Source organism: Astatotilapia calliptera, chromosome 5, assembly GCF_964374335.1.
Source record: "Astatotilapia calliptera chromosome 5, fAstCal68.1, whole genome shotgun sequence".
Lineage (NCBI taxonomy): Eukaryota > Metazoa > Chordata > Actinopteri > Cichliformes > Cichlidae > Astatotilapia > Astatotilapia calliptera.
In genome coordinates, this window is record NC_137426.1 from 32,529,125 (window position 1) to 32,537,774 (window position 8,650).

The window sequence follows — 8,650 nt, forward strand, 5'->3', positions numbered from 1 at the left end:
GCCATGGGTCAGACAGAGAGTGGCGATAATGATGCTAGTCGTTTAACATATTTACTGGATTACCATCTGCAATTTTATGGCTGATTTACAGGCACTTTATCCCCTCTTTTCTAGGAGAGACTTCACAATCAAATGTGCATCAGCCATGCTTTCATCATCTCATGTTTGCTGAGCTAGCAAGGGCCAGTTTATTGCCACGGCGAAAAGTATTTCATTACATCCCAATACAAACGCTTTATATCTAAGTCTTTTTTCATAGTGAGGCCTCCATACACTACTGGCTTTTTGACCGGTGCTCATCTTTGCTGAGCCTCAGCGTGCACTCTACATACTCTTTAAAAGACTGAAGGATGATGGATGAAAAAAGAGTGCTCTCATTCATCACCTCACCTATGATTTCTGTAACAGATACTGAGACTAGACCACCTATTCCCACACTGTGTATGTGTCTATGTGTAACCTCAGTCTCACAGACTGACAGCTGGTTAGTGCTGTCACATTGTGCTGCCATTGGTACTTCTTTTTGTAAAAACTTTAGCCATAGATATGCAAGCAGAAGTGCTCTGCTAGTGTTAAATGTTACAGGACAGGCAAGCAAGGAAATGTCTGAGGTGCTAGTTGCAGGTGGGAGAGGTTTGCTTTTGAAATATATATTCAGCACCTAAGCCTAAATGAACTTTGAAATAAAATAAAGTAAATAGAAGTAAAAAGGAAGCATGAAAGACAGACGTCTTATACACGACTTGAACTGACTGGATGTTGTGTAACAAGTTGTGATTGGCAAATGAAGCCAGTGTGGAAAGCAATGACTGTAGAAAACATGGACGATGCAACAGCTCCCCAAAAATGAAGCCAAAATGTCTCCATCGCCCCCTGGTGTCTGGCTGTAGTATAGGTAATAAACCCCGCCTGCTCCATGTTAGCGGATGGGACTGGGGTCAGACTAAAATAAATTAATTCTCCGCAGATAAATTTTTTCCAAAGACTCTTTCTTTTATTATCAATAGTTCTCATCACGCTGATTTTTTGATCCTTCCTTTCCCAAGTTTGATTCTAATTACTACCACAATCATGTTAAATTGGGGTGCAACATCATCATAACAGCTTTGACTGGCAGCTGCAGTCACAGAGAAACTTGCGTATCTCTGTTCGGGAATAGCAGATAGAGCGTAGGCTCTGAGAGGAGGGCCAGCGTTTACGTTACAAAAAGGCGACCGACTGTTTTAACCTGACAGCCGGAGGTGTTCTTCAGTAAACTGGACTACCCAACAGAAGGACCTGAGGCCCCGCTGCACTTTTCCGCTAAGTTTTCTACAGTCATTGGTGGAAAGTCATAAACTACAGTTTTTGGAGTGGAAGAGAGTCCCTATAGACTCATATGTTAAAATGCCCTACTATGCAGCTCTAAAACATACAGCCTGGTGTTAAAATGAAAAAACAAAACAAAAAACTGATTGGGTCTTTAGTGAGGCTTTTACCAATGTTTGTTATGTGGTGGCTTTTCAAAAGGAATTGTCTATAAAATAGCCTGACTTGCTGTGTGGTGCAATCTTTTCAAGAGGTTTGTTCTTCAGGTTTGGTGAATGAAATCTTAGTATTTCAGTAATCAGTAAACTATCAGATATGTGTGATGCAAAAAAGTCGAAATGGGAGTAAAGACTCAAAGGTAAGGAAAAAAATTAGTTAGAACCCAATTAGTTTTGCAAATAACTGGGCAGACCCAAGACACGCTGGAGAGATATATCTCTCGGCTGGCCTAGGAACGCCTTGGTATTCCCCCGGACAAGCTGGAGGAGGTGGCCGGGGAGAAGGAGGTCCAGGAAAATGGATAGATGGATAGTTTTGCAAATAATTATGTTCATTGGCAACAGGTTACTAAGATGACTGGCTATAAAAGGAGCATCTTAGAGGATTTGGCACAGTAAAATGCATCTATAAACTGTGAATTTTCAGAATAGTGTTAAATACAATACAAAACAGCAAGGAGTTAATATTTGATGTATTCTGTATATATGTATTATGTTCTACAGTATATAATATCATTAAAACATTCAGAGAATGTGGAGAGATTTCTGTGCACAAGACAAAAAATCAATATTGTATTCTCGTGATCTTCGTGCCCTCAGGCTGCACAGCATTAAAAACAGGCATGATTCTGTCGTGGAGATCACTGCATGGGCTCAGCAACACGTCCTGTTTTCAAATCGCTGTCAACACAATTCACCGTTCTATCCACAAATGCAGGTTATTCTGCTCTATCAAACAAAGACGAAGCGAATGTGAACACAGTACAGAAATGCTGCTTTCTTCAGGCTTAAGCTCAGTGAAAATGGAAAAGTGGAAAACTCTTCTGTGGTCAGAGAAATCAAAATTTGATTTTTTTTTGTTTTCTGGAAAACATGGAAGCCTCATCCTCAGGATTAAGGAAATGAGGAACCATCCAACTTGTTATCTGTGCTCAGTTTGAGAAATCATGACCTATTTAAACCATTAAATAAGCATCTCCTATAGATAGTTTTGCGCTATGGCGTATTATATTCTTCATATTATACTGTGTCCTTCAGAGTTAATCAGCCCCATCAATGGTTGAGTTTGTTCATTTCCATCTGCAGCAATTTGTGACAACTTGTAAAATGGATTTTCTTGTCATGGAGGAAATAACTTCCAACATTTTTACAGCAGAAACAGACAGAGGTCTGTATAACCAGACAAGCAGCAAACAGTTGCTCCTGTCCCAGATGCTGAGGAGCTCAAAGACAAAAATGCAAACTTAAAATCATTTACAGTGGGGCAAAAAAGTATTTAGTCAGCCACCGATTGTGCAAGTTCCCCCACTTAAAATGATGACAGAGGTCAGTAATTTGCACCAGAGGTACACTTCAACTGTGAGAGACAGAATGTGAAAAAAAAATCCATGAATCCACATGGTAGGATTTGTAAAGAATTTATTCGTAAATCAGGGTGGAAAATAAGTATTTGGTCAATAACAAAAATACAACTCAATACTTTGTAACATAACCTTTGTTGGCAATAACAGAGGTCAAACGTTTACTATAGGTCTTTACCAGGTTTGCACACACAGTAGCTGGTATTTTGGCCCATTCCTCCATGCAGATCTTCTCGAGAGCAGTGATGTTTTGGGGCTGTCGCCGAGCAACACGGACTTTCAACTCCCGCCACAGATTTTCTATGGGGTTGAGGTCTGGAGACTGGCTAGGCCACTCCAGGACTTTCAAATGCTTCTTACGGAGCCACTCCTTTGTTGCCCGGGCGGTGTGTTTTGGATCATTGTCATGTTGGAAGACCCAGCCTCGTTTCATCTTCAAAGTTCTCACTGATGGAAGGAGGTTTTGGCTCAAAATCTCACGATACATGGCCCCATTCATTCTGTCCTTAACACGGATCAGTCGTCCTGTCCCCTTGGCAGAAAAACAGCCCCATAGCATGATGTTTCCACCCCCATGCTTCACAGTAGGTATGGTGTTCTTGGGATGCAACTCAGTATTCTTCGTCCTCCAAACACGACGAGTTGAGTTTATACCAAAAAGTTCTACTTTGGTTTCATCTGACCACATGACATTCTCCCAATCCTCTGCTGTATCATCCATGTGCTCTCTGGCAAACTTCAGACGGGCCTGGACATGCACTGGCTTCAGCAGCGGAACACGTCTGGCACTGCGGGATTTGATTCCCTGCCGTTGTAGTGTGTTACTGATGGTGACCTTTGTTACTTTGGTCCCAGCTCTCTGCAGGTCATTCACCAGGTCCCCCCGTGTGGTTCTGGGATCTTTGCTCACCGTTCTCATGATCATTTTGACCCCACGGGATGAGATCTTGCGTGGAGCCCCAGATCGAGGGAGATTATCAGTGGTCTTGTATGTCTTCCATTTTCTGATGATTGCTCCCACAGTTGATTTTTTCACACCAAGCTGCTTGCCTATTGTAGATTCACTCTTCCCAGTCTGGTGCAGGTCTACAATACTTTTCCTGGTGTCCTTCGAAAGCTCTTTGGTCTTGGCCATGGCGGAGTTTGGAGTCTGACTGTTTGAGGCTGTGGACAGGTGTCTTTTATACAGATGATGAGTTCAAACAGGTGCCATTCATACAGGTAACGAGTGGGGGACAGAAAAGCTTCTTACAGAAGACGTTACAGGTCTGTGAGAGCCAGAGATTTTCCTTGTTTGAGGTGACCAAATACTTATTTTCCACCCTAATTTACGAATAAATTCTTTACAAATCCTACCATGTGAATTCATGGATTTTTTTTTCACATTCTGTCTCTCACAGTTGAAGTGTACCTCTGGTGCAAATTACTGACCTCTGTCATCATTTTAAGTGGGGGAACTTGCACAATCGGTGGCTGACTAAATACTTTTTTGCCCCACTGTAAATGCAGCACTACAGTGTATGTGTACACTGTAGTGCTGAAAATCTGGGAATTACTGCAATATACTTTCATTAAAATTTTGTACTTTCTTTTTCAAAGACATAAATGAAGACAGAAAACTAAATAGCAGTGATGTTTGTAGGGTTACTGAAGTTGGACTAGCTGGTATACAGAGATGGGCAGTAATGCGTTACTTGTAACGCGTTACTGTAATCTGATTACTTTTTTCAAGTAACGAGTAAAGTAAGGGATTACTATTGCAAAAACGGTAATTAGATTACAGTTACTTTTAGTTACTGCGTTACTAAAACCATGATTTTTTGCAAGAATGTCTCACGACAGTGACGTAAGCGAGTGCGCCGTTAGTGACAACAGCTGTGTGCAGATCAACAATGGATCACATATCGAGTGCGGGAGAGAGTATGAGCGTGCATCGTTTAAAGCGTGGAAGTACTGACCTTACTTTGAGTTTGATTCCATAAAAAGTGACAAAAACATTAGCGTCCATCGTGCGTGGGAAGTGATAGGTTTGTAGCTTGAACCCATCCGCTGGAACGTTGAAGACAATATAATTACACAGCAAGCAAGACCCGAAGTAGGCAAAGTTCTTCATGTTACTCATGCATGGGGGAGACCTGCTTGGAGCCAAGTGTCGTCCCACCACTTGACCTCCGTCAGACTCTCAGCCAGGCTCCCCATAGCACTCCTTTTATTGTGGTTACATGAATATACATAGGGTCATTAACATATGACGTCCACATACACACAAAGAGTACTTTGCCTGTGTGTGTGTGTGTGTGTGTGAGGTCAAGATGTGACCCTGTGAAGACTCCCCAAAGGCTGGTGCCAGGAGTCTAGCGGGTCCATCTGAACAAAAGGCTCTTATACTTAAAGAAATATACGTGTGTTTGCTAAACCATATATCAGCAAGAGAAGATACGGCCTCTCCTAGGAGGTGTGTGATCTATGCCAGAACACTCTAGAGAGGAGTGAACGCACTCCCCTCTTCATGCTACAGTTGTTACAGACCTCCTAGGATGAGACATTCTTTCAATCTACAAATGATTATACACCTCTAAGCATATATGGTTAAATATTTCTAAGCATAAATGACAATGAACAATACAAAACCTAACAGGAAGAAAACTTCTTTTTACAGCGAAAAAAACCCCTAAACTTCCAAGCAAGCGCCGAGTGCACAACGACGTAATGGGAAATTCACAGAGAAACTCGCGGATTCTTCCATTGACCGCGACACACCTGCACCAGGGTAAACCTCCGTCTACCGCAGTCCTGCTTTACAGGTGAAAATAGAGCAACAGGACCGCTAGTCTTTGACTTTATTTATTTTCTGCTGTGTTTTACTTGCATCTATTTGAAAGACTGAGTGTAAACACAAAAAATATTTTATTTTATGTGCTGGAATGTGTAGAAAATAGGTTTAAATATTAAACTAATTTATTCAAGTCAGAGAATGTTGCTTATGTTTAATTTTTACTTGATGCATAAAGTTAAAAGATTAAAACTAATAAAACAAGTTAAAAAAAAAGAGACTTTTCCATTTGATTACATTTTGTATGATGGATTATGCAGAAAAAGTAGAATTGGGCTGAAAGATCTATCGCTTTATCACCTATTCAGGTTGTAAATCATGTTTTTAAAAAGTAACTAAGTAACTAAGTAATTAATTACTTTTGAAAATAAGTAATCAGTAAAGTAACGGGATTACTTTTTTGGGGAAGTAATCAGTAATTAGTTACTGATTACTTTTTTCAAGTAACTTGACCAACACTGCTGGTATATAATGATAGCTACAAAGCTATGATTAGCATAATATAAACAAAGGGAATACTAACCTTTTTCCGCTCAATAAAAGTTAACATGAGGGTTCCCGAGGATATTTGGCATGCAGACTGGAGTAGCCAAGGAATGAATCACCAACCCTCCGATTAGTTGATGACCTGCTCTTCCTGAGCTACAACCACCCCTAATATAATTTAATTCAATTTTATTTTATTTATACAGCTCCAAGTCACAACAACAGTCACCTCAAGGCACTTTATATCATAAGGTAAACCCTACAATAATATGTACAGAGAATAATCCAACACAATCATATGACCCCCTATGATCAAGCAGTTATACGACAGTGGGAAGGAAAAACTTCCTTTTAACAGGAAGAAACCTCCGGCAGAACCAGGCTCAGGGAGGGGCGGGGCCATCTGCTGCGACCGGTTGGGGTGAGAGAAGGAAGACAGGATGAAGGACATGCTGTGGAAGAGAGACAGAGGTTAATAACAAGTGTGATTCAATGCATAGAGGTCTATTAACACATAGTGCGTGAAGAAGAAACACCCAGTGCATCATGGGAGTCCCCCAGCAGTCTACACCTATTGCAGCATAACTAAGGGAGAATTCAGGGTCACCTGGTCCAGCCCTAACTATATGCTTTAGCAAAAAGGAAAGTTTTAAGCCTAATCTTAAAAGTAGAGATAGTGTCTGTCTCCTGAATCCAAACTGGAAGCTGGTTCCACAGAAGAGGGGCCTGAAAACTGAAGGCTCTCCCTCCCATTCTACTTTTAAATACTCTAGGAACAACAAGTAGGCCTGCAGAGCAAGAGCGAAGTGCTCTAATAGGGTGATATGGTACTACAAGGTCATTAAGATGGGGCCTGATTATTTAAGACCTTGTATGTGAGGAGCAGGATTTTGAATTCAATTCTGGATTTAACAGGGAGCCAATGAAGGGAAGCCAATAAAGGACAAATAAATCGATTTACTAAAACATTTCAGTCATTCTGATGTAGATGTTCCAGTGTCCTTGGGATCATTGTTGGCTGTTGTATGGCCCAAGCTTTAGCTGTTGGACAGATGTCCTCACATTTGTCTCTAGAATACCAAAAGTTCAGCTGATCACCTCAGTTGCTGCGTTGTGTTCGGGTCCTGTGGCTGCACAACAAGCCGGACCGCTGTGTATATGTTTTGGCGCTGTGCAGTACGGTCAAACATCACAGTTTTGTTCCAGAAATCTTGTTTGGTCTTTTCTCCAGATGTCTTGCCATGTTCTTTCCAGAGTGAAGAGGATTTTTCCTTACCACCATTCCAAACACCCATATTTGTTTTTTGTTTTTTGTTTTTTTTTTTAAAGTTTACTGTCCTGAACGTTAACATTTAACATGCTCACTGAATCCAAGATAAAGCTCTCTGAGTGTGACTTCAGGGTGAAATTAGCAACTGTACTGAATGTATTTCCCTTATAAATAATCTTTGTCATTGTAGAACGATGAACTTGTTTAAAAGTAGCTTTTCTAACCCTTTCCAGATCAGCAGCATGTACTTCTCTAAGATTATTGGTGATGTCGCTCCTCCTTGGCATTGTGTTAAGGCACACCTGAAGGCTCCAGACCAGCAAACTGCCAGATCTGCTTTTATTAATGGATTGCATTTATATAGTGCTTTTCTGGGCCCTCAAAGCGCTTTACAATTCCACTATTCATTCACTCTCACACTCACACACTGGTGGAGGCAGCTACAGCTGTAGCCACAGCTGTACTGGGGCAGACTGACAGAAGCAAGGCTGCCATATCGCATCATCAGCCCCTCTGGCCATCACCAGTAGGTGGTAGGTGAAGTGTCTTGCCCAAGGACACAATGACCAAGACAGACAGAGCAGGGGATCGAACCAGCAACCTTCCGGTTACAAGATTCCCAACCCCCTGAACCACGATCACTTTTATTGAGGTGGTTACTCAGTTTTCATGCAGCGTTTCTGTATTTCGGCTTAGATTTTCTTAAATAAATACAACACATTGTAATACTTCATGTGTTGATGTTCAGCTAAAGTTGTATTTACCACATTTTATGACCTACTAAAGACCAGATGAGATTTTATCTCTCAATATATAAAACTTCTGAATTGAGAGGGGCTCTACTTTCTTTTTCACGACTGCATCGACAATGTTTATTGCCAACTGTGCGCCATTAAATCAAAGAACCTACTCTTTTCCACATCAGAGTTGTGCATGAACGTGCATGAAAATGTTTTTAGTCAAGTGAGCAAAGAAATCTGCAGATAAAAAAACATGATGTTGCACATGATGCACTGCAAAGAACAAGGCAGCTTTTTGGCACAGCTTGTGCTAATGGCAATTCAGGCAATGCAGCTACAAGTGCAGAAGACACACCATATGGACATTTGAGAGGTTTTATGAGCAGATCTGTGCAGAGTCTAACAGGATTTTTTTAATGCATGGTACCCACTAG